The sequence below is a fragment of the Bubalus kerabau genome, chromosome 4 (genome assembly GCF_029407905.1).
Source record: "Bubalus kerabau isolate K-KA32 ecotype Philippines breed swamp buffalo chromosome 4, PCC_UOA_SB_1v2, whole genome shotgun sequence".
Classification (NCBI taxonomy): Eukaryota; Metazoa; Chordata; class Mammalia; order Artiodactyla; family Bovidae; genus Bubalus; species Bubalus kerabau.
Window position 1 is genome coordinate 39734236 of NC_073627.1, and position 14883 is coordinate 39749118.

Consider the following 14883-nt stretch of genomic DNA (forward strand, 5'->3'; position numbering starts at 1 on the left):
GAGGGCACCATGCTTGGCACTCAGGCAGCACCCTCTGCCATGGGCCGAAACAAGGGGCAGAAGGAAAAGCCTGACCTCTTAGTTACACTGGCATGAGCCCTAGAATCACTAGCCTCCAGACGTGTGTATGTGTGAGAGAGAGAATGAGAGAGAGAAAATGTTTGTTTTGGAGCTGAAAAATTCTGACCCAAATTTAGGCAACAATTTGGCTCCAATAGTTGGAAAAAATGTCGTTCTGTCTCATCACATACCATATGAACGATACATGGAAAAGCAAATACATAAAAATTCCTGACATAAAATCGGAGAGACCCCAGACACTGTCCAGTCAAGCCACGGATGGCATTAAGCTGCAAACATTGGCAAGTTATTCTTCTCCTTTCTAGGGATTCTTGGTACTGAACGGAGCCTTGCTCCTTCTCAGTGAAGTTCTGAACTCAGTTTGGAGGCACTGCCCTGGATTTACTGGGATTTCTTCAGTTACAAGTTAAACCCACTCCAAACTAACTTAATTTTAAAAAGAGAATTTATTGACTTAACAAACCTGAGAAAGTCCAAGAGTTGCACCTAGCTCTGGGCAAAGCTAGATTCCAGGTCAGTCTATCTCTCCCTACCCCTCCCTCTCCCTCCCCTGTTCTGCTTCCCTCTTGGGCTTTCACGAAGGTGAAGGTGAAGAACCAAGTGATGATTCTCCTCTCCTTCCCAACCTGACCACTGCCCGCCACTGACTGCCCAGTGCTGAGAGCCTGTCACTGTCTCTTCATGGGACTCTTCCCTGTGTTGTTAACTGATGTTTTCTAGCCATGATCTAACTTCATGTTTACAAAGCTACCTGGGAGACCCTGAATTCACAGGCTGTGGGCCCAGCACAGCATCCATGACACCCAGGCAGGAGACGTGCCGGGAGAACCCCACACGGGTGCTCTGGGGGTCGCACCAGCCCACCTGCTCGACGGCTCAGCTACCTGGTCAGGCAGCATGGCCCTCATCCATTAGCGAGTGTAGACATCTCCCACACAGAAGTGAAGAGAAACATCCCCAAACAACCGATCTGAAAACAAAAAGGTTACATGGAAAAGAATGAGGACAAGTATATCAAGCAGATGCAAACAGCAGATCAGGGTCACTTAGTATCAGGCAGGGCAACTCAAGACAAAAAAATTAAGCTGGACCAAATGTCACTTTATGGATCAATATTTTCTGTGGATAAAGAGTGTAATTTGCAATTAAAACAGGTTTCTGTACCAAATTCCACCAGAAATTACATAAGGCAAACATGGACAGAAATGTGTGGAGAGCCGAGCAAACTCAGTTGTAATGGGAGATGGGTGACATCTTTCTAATTTACCAGCAAGTTATTTGAAAAAATGAGTTGTAAGGAAGCTTTCACGACAAAATTCTCCCTCGCTGAGACAGGCCATGGAGAGAGACCCTCCTGAGAGGGTGGCCAGTTGACCTTCCCAAGCCTGCCTCCTGACCCTGAGAGTCCCCTTCCGGGTGGACCCTGTCATGCTGGCCTGGGGGCCCTGTGCTCCCTTTGCCCAGCAGGCTGGGTGTGGACATGGGCCTTCCCCTTCCTCCCCATGACAGCCAGGGCCGGGCTGGCCAGTTCATCAAGGCTTGTCAGCTGGACAAGGCAGAACAGGCAGAAGCCAGAGCACAGCCAAGTCTCCACAGGTAACTGATCAGCTCTTGTCACCAGTCAGAGAGGTTCCCCACTGGGAGGAAGTACCCTTTGGGATTCAGAAGGGACAGGAACTACCTTTCCCCCGTCTAGAAAACCTTGCACCAGGATGGATGGAGGTTTGGAGTTAGCAGATGCAAACTATTATACATAGAATGGATCAGCAGCAAGCTCCTGCTACATCGCATGGGGAACTGTGTTCATCCTGTTCATCGATAAGCCATAATGGAAAAATACGAAAAAGAATGTATGTATGTGTGTATATGTGTGTGTGTGTGTACTCAGTCACATCCGACTCTTTGTGACCCCATGGACGGTAGACCACCAGCCTCCTCTGTCCATAAGATTTTCCAGGCAAGAATACTGGAGTGGGTTGCCCTTTTCTCCTCCAGGGGATCTTCCCAACCCAGGGAATGAACCCAAGTCTCCTGCATCTCCTATATTGGCAGGTGGATTCTTTATCACTGAGCTACCTGGGCTTATAATATATGTAATTTTTATATATATCTGCCATATAGTAGAAATAAACACAATATTTTAAATCAACTGTACTTCAATACAGTAAGTTTTAAATAAAGCACCTTGCACCAGCCCTGCTCCAAGTCCTCACTATCTCTCCCAGGTCCAGTTCTTCCCACACTGATAGGCAGTGGTGATGTCCAGTTCCTACAGGGACCCTCCCACCCAACCTCACTGCATGGCACTTACAGGCTGGCTAGACCACAGCGCAGTCAGCCACCGTCTGTGCGCCCAGGAGGGCCTTACAGCAGTTAAAGCACAGGTCTGTTCTTCGGTGAGTGCAGGTGTGCTCCCGGCTTCATATGCAGATCATGCCCATAGAGGAGGCCTTCTTTTCCAGGGCTCGTGGATGATTCCTAAAAATGGGTCCTCTTTCAGGCCACTGTATTAGATAGGCCGGACTTTGCATCTCTTCCCCTAGAATCTTTCTGTGTCGGTGGTCTCCTTTTCACAGGCTACAGGGTCATAGTTCCTCTTGCTTCTGGTGTCTGCCCCCTGGTGGATTAATTTGATCCAGGGGCTTGTGTAGACTTCCTGGTGGGAGGGACTGGTGTCTGGTGGATGGCGCTGAGTCTTCTGGGCCGTAGTTCCAGCATAGATTGCGGATCTGGAAAGCCTGTTTCTTGTTTTTTTTTAATTTTTTGGCCATACCACATGGCCTGTGGGATCCCAGTTCTCCGACCAGTGATCGAATCCATGCCACCTGCATAGTAAAGTTTGATTCCTACTTCACATCAACATAAATTCCAGAGAAAGAAATACAATTGCCAAAAAATACTTGAAAAAATGTGCAGGCTCATTTATAATTGAAATGTAATTCAAAACAATTGTTTTATCTAGGAGGTTCACAGAAACTAGAAAATTCTACCTTATACTGATCTCTCACATATTGCTGGTGGGTGTGCAAACTGATGCAACATTTCTGTAAGATCAAAGCAAATGCTGAATATATTTACCCTTAGCCCAGCACTTTCACACCCAGGAATGTATCCTTAGAACGTGTACACAAATTTCTCTCTTTCTTTTTTTTCTGCACCAAGTGGGATGCAGGATCTTAGTTCCCAGATCAAGGATCAAACCTAAACCCTTTGCAGTAGAATCACAAGTCTTAACCACTGGACCATCAAGGAAATCCCACAAATGTGTCTCTTAGTTATTCTGTTGAAAGAAATTTGGGAAACTCATAAATATATGAAAATACTCCTAAATAATCAATGGGTCAAAGAAGAAATCAAAAGGAAAATTAGAAAATGAATTGAATAAAAATGAAGGTAATAAAACACCAAAGAGCATACTTACAAGAAATTTTGAACCTATATTAAAAGAAGAATGATTTCAAATCTGTAACCTAACTTCTCCCTTAAGACAATGGTAAAATAAGAGCAAACTAAGCCTAAAGAAAGCAGAATAAAAACTGGAGTGGAAATAAATGAAATAGAGATAGAAAAGCAGAGAGGAAAAAAAATCAAGAAAATCAAACCCTAGGTCTTTGAAAAGATCAACAAAATTGATAAACTTTAGCTGAACTGACCATGAAAATAAAAAAGAACCCTCAAATTACTAGAATCAGAAATGAAAGAAGGAACATTATTACCAACTTTACAGACAGAAAATGGATTATAAAGGAAGACTGAACAATTGTATGCCAATCAATTAGATAACTTGGAAGAAACAAATAAATTCCTGTAAAGATATAGACTACCTTTAGGAAGAAATAGAAAAAAAATGTTTTTGGTACTGCTGTGGCTTACAGAATCTTAGTTCCCCAAACAAGGATTGAACTTGGGCCCATGGCAATGAGAGTGCCAAGTCTTAACCACTGGACCGCCAGGGTATTTCCTGAAATAGAAAGTCTTTAACAAAACATTGAATTAGTAATCAAAACACTGCTTACAAAGAAAAGCCCAGGGCCAGATGGCTTCACTGCGGAATTCTACCAAAATTTAAAGAAGAATTAAAACCAAAGAATTCTTCACAAACTATTCCAAAAATGGAAGAGGAAGGAATACTTCCCAACTCGTTCTATGAGGCCAGTATCACCAGCACCAAAATTGTGACGATAGCACCAGAGAAGAAAACTAGAGGCTAAAAAAAAGAAAACTATAGGTTAATATCACTGATGAATATAGATTCAGAAGCCCTCAACAAAATCCTAGCAGACCAAGTCCATATCATATAAAAGAATTATACACTATGAGCAAGTGGAATCCATCACAGGAACACAAGGTTGTTTTAACATCTGAAAACATCTGAAAATCAGCTAATGCTATACATCGTATCAGGTGTGCAAGTGGTAAAGACCCTGCCCGCCAAGGCGGGAGACATAAGAGATGCGGGTTTGATCCCTCGGTTGGGGAAGATCCCTTAGAGGAGGGCATGACAATCCACTCCAGTATTCTTGCCTGGAGTGTCCCATGGACAGAGGAGCCTAGCAGGCTTCAGTCCATGAGGTCACAGGGTCGGACACAACTCAAGGGACTTAGCATAGCACATATCAATAGAATAAAAAACGAAAACCACAGGATCATCAAAAGACACAGAAAAAGTATTTGACAAAATCCAACACTCTTTCTTTTGAGCTGTGGTGTTGGAGAAAACTCTTGAGAGTCCGTTGGACTGCAAGGAGATCAAACCAGTCAATCCTAAAGGAAATCAGTCCTGAATATTAATTGGAAGGACTGATGCTAAAGCTGAAATTTCAATACTTTGGCCACCTGATACAAAGAATTGACTCCTTGGAAAAGACCCCGATGCTGGGAAAGATCGAAGGCAGGAGGAGAAGGGGACGACAAAGGTTGAGATGGTTGGATGGCATCACCCGACTCAATGGACATGGGTTTGAGAAAGCTCTGGGAGTTGGTGATAGACAGGGAAGCCTGGCGTGCTGCAGTGCATGGGGTCGCAAAGAGTCAGAAACGACTGAGCGACTAACTGAACACTCTTTCATTAAAACACTCAACAAAGTAGGAATAGAAGAACTCTTCTAGGGGCATTTATGAAAAACCCACTAACATCATACTTCCTGGTGGAAGACTGGATGGGTTCAACTTGGTATCAGGAGGAACACAAGGTTGTCCACTCTTACCACTTCTACTCAATACTGGACTGGAGGTTCTAGATAAGGCAATTAAGGCAGGAAAATAAAGGACTGCAGATTGAAAAGGAAGAAGTAAAACTATCCCTATTTGCAGATGACATGATCTTATATATGGAAAATCGTAAACAATTCACTAAAAAATTGCTAACACTAACAAATGACTTCAGGAAGGTTGCAGAATATAAGCTCAATATAGATATAAAATTAAATAATGCTTACATGAAAGTGAATCAGTTTGGGGGCTATGCCATCTTAATAGCAATGTCGTCTGATCTATGAATATGCAATGTTTTAAAGTCTGTTTAGATCTTTAATTTCTTCCAAGATTTCATGGTTTTCACATGATAAATTTTTCACTCCTTTTGTTAAATTTACTAAGTATTATATTATTCTTGATTCTGTAGACTTTTTTTAATTGGCTTCTTAATTTCATTCTCAGATTTTTCATGACAAATATATAGTAATATAATTTATTATATACATATAATCAATTATATGTAAATAATCAATTATATTAATTATATATTGAATATGTGATTGATTATATACACTGAATATAATCAATTATATATATATATTAATCACTCTCAATTTCAAAATTTACTGCAAAGCAACAGAATTTCAAGATAATGGGATAATGGCATAAAGACAGACATATTACTGAATGAAAAAAATGAGTTATAAATAATGTCAACAATCCCATTTATATAAGAAAAATATTTTTTACCCTTAAGGAAAAGTCTCACAGCATTAACATTGTGTGAGTAACAGCTCATGCAGATGAGGGTAAAATTAAATATAGAAGCTTGAGGCCTGGTGGGTGGGATTCAGCATCCAGGGTGGCATGGTGACCCAGGTGTAAGCGCTGCCCAGGGTCAGGGCTCCATGAGAAACGGGCAACTCCTGTTTATTCCAAACTCCCAGTGCCTCTCAGGCAACCTGGAAAAACACAATTCCCCAAGCAGGAAACCCGCCGCATATTCCAGCTTGGAGCCCAGAAAGCCAAACCCGGTGACAAATTTGAAAACAAAACTTGAAAAAGCAAGCTCTCACAATAGACAGGGTTTTTTTATGTTTGTTTAAAAAAAAAAAACCCTTTATTTTCCTTTCTTATTAATAAGTGCTACACATTTATTGTAAAAAAATTTTTTTTCAAAATACAGATAAGCAAAAAGATAAAATTTCCCATAATCTCACCACCAAAGATGACCAATGTTTTTTTACTGCAAATGTGAGATTTCCCCTATAGGCAAAAACATTGTTGACACTCTAATTTGTTTTCTCATTGAGTAATACGTTGTGAACGTTTTCATGCCAGTAAGTATACATGGATCGATATAATACTATGTAAAACACCTGTTTTTGCTATTTTTCCTCCTCTTGCATTTTTTTTAAGCATTCTTTTTTTAAAAAAACATCATTTATTTATGGCTGTGCTGGATCTCTGCTGCTGTGCGCAGGCTCTCTCTAGCTGTGGAGACCGGAGGCTACTCTCTGTTGCGGTGCGCGGGCTTCTCATCGCGGAGGCTCCTCTTGTGGAGCACAGGCTCTGGGCGCGCAGGCTCAGTCGTGGCTGCACGCGGGCATAGCTGCCCTGAGGCATGTGGGATCTTTCCAGGCCAGGGATCGAACCTGTGTCCCTGCGTTGGCAGGTGGATTCTTTACCTCTGAACCACCAGGGAAGTCCTCGCAGACATTTTTCTCTCCCTGTGACTCAGCCAGCAGGATGCCTGCTCCTGGCCTGGACCCAGACCTGGCCAGTCAGAGCCTTCTGTTCCCCTGCTACCATGATTCATCCAGGGCTGGGTATGTGGCCCACATTACTCCAGTGAGCCAGGCTCTGTGCCAGGCCCATCAGCGGTGGTGACAGGTCCAGTAAGGTCCAGGCTCCCTCCCGGTGGTGACCATACCTGTGGTATTCCCACCCAGTCTGCCCACTAAGGCTGCCCTCTGCATCCTTCCATCCACAGAGCCTGGCAGATTTTGTGAACTCTCCTACATGAGTCCCTTGTCGGCAGGAGAACAAGAAGTTGAACTCACATTCCCCCTACATGCTTGACATCACGTTCCAAATTTCTTAATGTCCAGGTAGCTAGAATTTTGTGTAAGTTCTGCATTCTCTGCTAATATGTCTTAACATTTAAAGAATGTGTTCTCCAAAAAATCTTGGAGTAAAAGTAAGATACTTCCTGCTTCTCCTTTGTCTTTTGGAAACTAGACTCTTATCAGATAGATGATTTGTAGATATTTTCTCCCATTCAATGGGTTGTCCTTTTACTCTAATAGTTTCTTTGATGCATTAAAGTTTTTAGTTTTTAATACTGAAGTATAGTTAATTTACAATGTGTTAGTTTCAGGTGCATAGCAAAGTGATTCATATATATATATATATATATATATTCTTTTTCAGATTCTTTTCCATTACAGGTTATTACAAGATATTGAATATAGTTCTCTGTGCTACATAGTGAGACTTCCGTGGTGGCTCAGACGGTAAAGCGTCTGTCTACAATGCAGGAGACCTGGGCTCAATCCCTATATATATAGTAGGTCCTTGTTATTTATCCGTTTTATATATAGTAGTGTGTATCTCGGAGAAGGCAGTAGCACCCCACTCTAGTATTCTTGCCTGGAAAATCCCATGGACAGAGGAGCCTGGTAGGCTGTATCCATGGGGTTGCTAAGAGTCGGACACGACTGAGCGACTTCACTTTCACTTTTCACTTTCCTGCATTGGAGAAGGAAATGGCAACCCACTCCAGTGTTCTTGCCTGGAGAATCCCAGGGACGGGGGAGCCTGGTGGGCTGTCGTCTATGGGGTCGCACGGAGTCGGACACGACTGAAGCGACTTAGCAGCAGCAGCAGTATGTATCTGTTAATCCCAAACTCCTAATTTATCCATCCCCTCTCCTTTCCCCTTTGGTAACTATTAATATAAGTTTGTTTTCTATGTCTGTGAGGCTGTTTCGGTTTTATAAATAAGCTCATTTGTATCATTGTTTTAGATTTCACATATTAGTGATTATATGTGATAAAAGTGATATCACATGTAAGTGATATCATTTCTCTGTCTGACTTCCTTCACTCACTATGATGATCTCTAGGTCCATCCATGGTGCGTCAAATGGCATTGTTTCTTTCCTTTTTATGGTTGAGTAGTATTCCACTGTATATATGCGTATGTGGACCACATCTTCTTTATCCATCCATCTGCTGATGGACACTTAGGCTGTCTCTATATCTTGGCTATTAGAAATAGTGCTTCTGTGAACTTGTGGTACGTGTATCTTTTTGAATTAGTTTTCATCTTTTCTGGAAGTGGGGTTGCTGGATCATATGATAATTGTATGTTTAGTTCTTTTAAGGACACTCCATACTATTTTCCATAGTGGTTGCACCAACTGACATTCCCACCAGCAGTGTGTAAGCGTTCCCTCTCTCCACACGCTCTCCAGCATTTGTTATTTGTAGATTTTTTTCCTGGCCTTGTCGCACGGCTTGCCTTATCTTAGTTTCCCGACCAGGGACTGACCTCAGACCCTCAGCAGTGAAGGCACCAAGTCCTAACCACTGGACGACCAGGGAATTCCCATTTGTAGACTTTTTGATGATGTCCATTCTGACTTGTATGAGATGATACCTCATTGTAATTTTGATTTTCATTTCTCTAGTAGTTAGCATTTTTTCGTGTGTCTGTTGCTCATCTGTATGTCTTTGGAGAAATGTCTATTTAGGTCTTCTGCCCTTTTTTTTTTTTTTTTTGATTGGGTTGTTCTGTTGTTGTTTTTTACATTGAGTTGTATGAACTTTTGAATATTTTGTAAATTAGCCTTTGTCGGTCACGTCATTTGCAAATATTTTCTCCCATTCCATAGGCTGTCTTTTTGTTTTGTTTATGGTTTCCTTTGCTGAGCGAAAGCTGATAGGTTTGACTAGGTCCCATTTGCTTACTTGGGCTTTTCTTTCTTTTGCCTGGGAGCCTGACCTGGGACCACAGAAAACATTGCTGTGATTTATGTCAGAGGATATTTTGCCTATGTTCTCTTCTAGTCCTATGGTGTCAAGTCTCGAGGTCTGGAAGCCACTTTGAGTTTCCTCTTGTGCGTGGTGTGAGGGTGTGTTCTAACTCCATTGTTTCACATGCCGCTGTCCTGCCTTCCCAGCACCACTTGCTGAAGACACCGTCTTTTCTCCATCACGTATCCTTACGTCCTGTGTAAAAGCTTTTCATTTTGATGAAATAAAATGTATCTATTTGCCTTTTGTTGCCTGTGCTTTTAGTGTCACATCTAAGAAATCATTAAAAATTTCAAGGTTATGAAGATTTACTCCTACGTTTGTGTTCAATCCTGGCATTCGGAAGATCCCCTGGAGTAGGCTATGGCAACCCACTCCGATATACTTGCCTGGAGAATCCCATGGACAGAGGAGCCTGGCAGGCTACAGTCCACGGAGTCGGACACGACTGAGCATGCACACACAGCTTCTTTTAAGAATTTATATTTTTAGCTGTTTGATTCATTTTGAGTTAATTTTTGTATATGGTGTGACATAAAGGTCCAATTTCAGTCTATTGCATGTGAATATCCAGTTGTCCTAGCCACACAGACCCCTGGGCTGGGTGTCTCCCAGGCTCCCTGAGAACCTTGAAGAAAGGGCACAGTCATACCATTTCGGAAAGGACAGGTCTGCTAAATGCCAGACTCAGCTCAGGTCAAGATAGTCTGAGTCTGGGAAGATGAAGACAGACAGACTAGGAGAAACAAATATGATGAGTAAAGACAGGACAAGAAGACAAAGCAGGCAAGGAAATGAGCTGGGGGAGGTGGGTGGGCATTGAAATGTGGGGACCAGAGGCAGGCTGGCTGGGAAGGATGGGGAGCCCGACAATGACCAACAGTCTGGGGTTGGGGTGAGATAGAGGCAGAAGACAGGAGACTTGGAGCCAAGGGTCCCTCACCCACCCAGCCTGGCCAGCCCTGAGGATAAGGACCCTTAGAAGATGCTAGGCTAAGAGTGCTGGCAGACTGTTCTCAGCTCCTGGAAAAAACTGGTCCCACCCTCGCACCTCAAAACAATAGATGTCATCCTTTCCAGGCAGCCACGCCGGTTGGGCTCCGGGGCCATCATCAGGGTTCAACTCCTGAGCCTACCATAAACAAGTATGTGCCTTGGGGCAAGTCACTTAGCCTCTGTGAGCCCGGATAAACAGTCGAAGGAGGAAAACCTCAGTGGAGATAAAGGGAGTCAAGTCAGGCAAAAAGTGCTCAGATTATACCAGTACAGGCTGCTTGCTAAGTGTCACTTACTGTCTTATGCCAGGAACCCAAGATGTTTAAGAATACTTGTTTTCTGATTATTTCCATATTTAGGTTTTTTACGATTATGGTATATACACTTACGAGCACCAAACCCAGTGACACTTAGGATCTGTGTCTTGGCATTTTAACCTGGGGCTGCTCCCGGTTGGGGATGGAAGGCCAAGGGCGAGGGTCAGCCTATTGCTTTGACCTGAGCACGGCCAGGCTGCACTTGGCTGGGAGCCAGCTGCGGCAGGAAGCGTTTGCTGCCAGGAATCCCCGACCCTTCGTGCCTGGGGATGCCCGGCACGGGCTGCCCCTCTGGGAGGAGCCGAGGCAGACCTTCCACAGGACGGGTGTGGGGGGTGCGGGGGGTGGGCTCATGGGGCCTCACAGAGGCCACCAGGCTCGCACATGACCCACACTACAGCTTGGGAGTCATCTCAGAGGGCGGGCGACCTGCTGCAGATTTCACGCAGGTTTCTGGGGATGGAGCCCCAACCTAACTGGGCTCTCTGCACCCCTCTCAGAAAGCTGAGGTCCAGGCCTGGGGGCCGTGGGAGTCTGAGAGCATCTCCCTAGTGGGGACTCACATCCGCTGTTTGGCTGCGGGCGTGGGCTTTCAGCACCTCCTTGGGGGGAAGCTGGCATTGTGTTCTCAATGGCCGGTTGTGGAAAAATCGCACACACGGAGCAGAGTAAACACAGCGCCGGAGCCGCCGCCATGGAAACCGCCGGGCGGAGGTGGCAGCTGGAGGCCAGAGGAGGGAGGCTGTGGCTTGGCCCAGGCTCACCTTGGAGCCAGGAGTCTGCCAGCACAGATCCAGAGGGCCTGAAGGTGGTTCGAGGGGGTCTGACTCAAGGAGTTCCCCAAGGTCACCCGTGAGCCAGGGCAAGCGCAGCACCCAGGCTCTAGCCCTTCTGCTTCCTGCCCTCCCAGCCAGAAAGGCTGGCAGAGGGACAGCAGGAATTTCTTTCTGAGCTAACATGTTGAGGACACTTTGGGGACAGCCCTCATCCTTGGTCTTCTAGACTTTGACCTTGACTGCTGCTCAGAGCAAGGAGTCATCAATACCCAGGTGACACTGAGTGTAGTTCCAAGTACTTCTTTGTACACTTTCATTAAAGCCCTTCGCAACCCCCAGAAAGATGCTACTGGCTGGAAGACATTGGCACACAGAATGTGTGAGCCCATGAGAGATAATTAGCACATGGAGGTATTAGCACTTGGGAGACAGTCCCACTCGGACGGTATTAGAAACAGAAGGATTCCATGGGATGGGTCAAACTCTTTACACACCACCTGTGCTCCCTTACTAAGGGCCTGCTCAGGGATCCCTTTATTTAAGTGGTTGATGAATCAATTGGAGGCTAGAAGCCGCTCTATTAATTAGGCTTCCTCGTGTGACTTGTAACACACGCCTTTGGAAGTGGCTGGACCCCTGAGCCATCTTAGGACCTCGGGATAAGGTTGGTTTGCTCCTAGGAAGCTATCACTTCCTGTTTCTAAAAATAAGGATCAAACAGCATGTCCCTCAAGAGTCTCTCAGGAGAGAGACTTGTCCGCCGAGGCCACCAGCCCTCCTCAGCCCTCTGTCACCCATGAGGCTTCGTCTCTGGGCTGCTCTGAGCTTAGCACTCACTCCATGTCTTTATGCTTCCTCCCTAAGGAGTGTGCAGCCGCTGAGGCTCTGCAGAGCCTGGGGCTGGCCAGGAGCCCCCTCCTCCTCTCTCTGGGACCATCACAGTGGCTCATACAGAGCCAGCCCCTCTAGTGGCCATGGAGGAGATCCCTGACCTGGCATGTTCCCACAGCTATGGTGGCCTTTCCTGTTCCTGCCTGCTCAGAATCTCTTCCTCCAGCTTCAGTATCTCGACTGTCCTTTGAGGACTCCCCTTCGGCCCTTATATGGACCTTGCTGCCCTTCCCACTCCCCCTCCATCTCCCTGATTCAGAGCATATGACTCCATATAGCCAACTGGAGCATGACAAGGATTGGTTCAGGAATGGACACAGGACCCATGTCCCGTGGGAGCACAGGATACGAGACTCAAATCAGGGCTTTTGGTGAAACTGTTGGCAGAGAGAATCTCCTTCCTCCAGGGTGGCCACACAAGTGAGATGCTGTGTAGCACTCCTGGCAGCCATTTTGCACCAAGAGGAGAGAACCCCCTTGAAAATGGAGCCACCACAGAGAAAACCCAGAGGCAGAGAGAGACAAATTCTCTGACTCATAATTTGAGAACCCTCAATGCAGCCATTTCTGAAGCCATCTCATCCCCTAAACTTTTCAGAGAAACGAGCCAATAAATTTCCCATTTGTGCTTTGGCCCATTTAAATCAGGCTGGTGTCCCTTGAAATTGAAAAGGACAGGACTTGTCCACCACGTCCAGTGCAGACTGCTGGACTTGTGGGGAGTTTCCCAATGCCCCTTCCTTTCCTCTGGAAGATCCCAGGCATGTGACTGGCTTCCTGGTGGCCTACATCACTCACTCTTCACTTAGACTGAGAGGGCTGAGGCGACCCAAAAGGCTGGGCCAGAGGGGTAAGAGGCGAACCAGGAGAGACCCTACTGAGCGATAGTTGGTGCAGCTGTCGGGGGGCCAGGGCAGGGCAGGTGCCTGGTCCCAAGGCATGAGTAGGTCCAAGGTGCAGCTGGAGAGGTTTCTCCAGGCCATGAAGTGAGTGAGATTCAAAGGGCTGGTGAGGGGCTTCCCTGGAGATCCAGTGGTTAAGAATCCACCTTCCAATGCTGGTTCAATCTCTGGTCAGGAAACGAAGATTCCATATGCCATATGGCACCGCCAAAAATAAATGAATAAATAACCAAAATTTTTTTTAAATTAGAGAAAAACAAAAGACTGGGGAAACCATCCTGTCCAGACCCCATTGTGTCCAGGCCAGCAAGGTGACTGGAGCCAGAGGGGCAGGGACTGCCCAGGACCCAGCCTCTGGGCAGGGCTCTGTCCACTCTGGGACCGTAGAGGGGCAACCGAGGCTCCACGGCCAGCCGGCCCCATCTCCACCCCCACCCCTACTCCTCCTACTGACTCTCTGCAAGGTTTCCTTTGAGCACATATGTCTGCCCCAGACAGTGTAAAACAGCACAGCCTGGAACTGAAGGGGGAGAGCCTTAGAGACCACCTGATCCCTCCTATACATCCCCCCCCCACCGGCCACCAGCCACTGTGCAAGGGGGGAACTGGAGTCCAGAGAGGGGCTGGGATCTGCCAGAATTTGCATGGCAGGTGTGGAGTGGAATGAGGATCTCCCGGCTCCCAGGCCAGGTGCATCCAGGCACATCCACTCTCTAAGTCTCAGGAGGGAGCAGGCAACGGGGGAAGTGAAGAGGAGGGGCCTGAGGGCAGGCTGGGATCGCTGTCTGATCACATGTCTGCGTTTCTGTCCCTGGGGCCGCGTGGAGGTGTGAACCTGCTGTAGCCAGTGCCCCTAGTTTCCTTGGAGAAGGGAAGGCCTCAAAACAGTCTGGAAGGCTGAAGACAGGCAAGATTTGCCAAAGGTCCCCCAACAAATGGGAAGCTGGCTGAGGCCTGAGCCTGATGGCCTGCAGCTGTGTTCAGGGAGCCCCGGCTTCCGCTTCCCCTTCCACCCTCCTCCTTCCCCCACATCTCCTCCTCTCATCTGGTCTCTGATGGGGGCGGGAGGGACCTTGTTTAACCTCTCCTCCCACAGGGTGCACTCTTATAGAGGAAGCCCCAGTGGTGGATTCACGGTCACTGGCAGGCTGCATGCTTTCAGCTTAGGGCAAGGTCACCGCTGCCCCTGTTCAGAGCCACAGCAGAATTTGCTCCTGAGAAGGCCAGGTGTCTTCTCCAGCAGCTGGCAGAAGCTTCTGCAACCACTCACCTGCTGGTCCAAGCCCTGCTGAGTTCTGGAGAAGCCACATACCTGCCCTGCAGCCTGCAGGGGGCTCCCTTCCAGAGGGCTGACCGGCCCTTCTCTCCCAGGAGGGGTGGGCAGTGCAAGTTCCCAGGCAGGGATGCTCTGTGATGACCTAGTTCACCAGAGGCAGCTGAAGCACCTGGTGGTGTCCCAGGCACCTGGAGCGCCCCCCATCCCCAGGGACCCTGTGTCCAGGCTGGTTGGGGGATGACTGGACGTGTGGCTCCTCAGGCTGGGCCCATGGGCTGAGCCGGCTGGCAGGGTCCATGGTGTCATGTCGGCATCTTTCTGGTCAACCCTGGGGCTGCCATCAGGGCATCACAATGAGAATCTCCTGAGATCTGGGCTCAGCCCTGGGTCAGAGGGAAATATCCAGA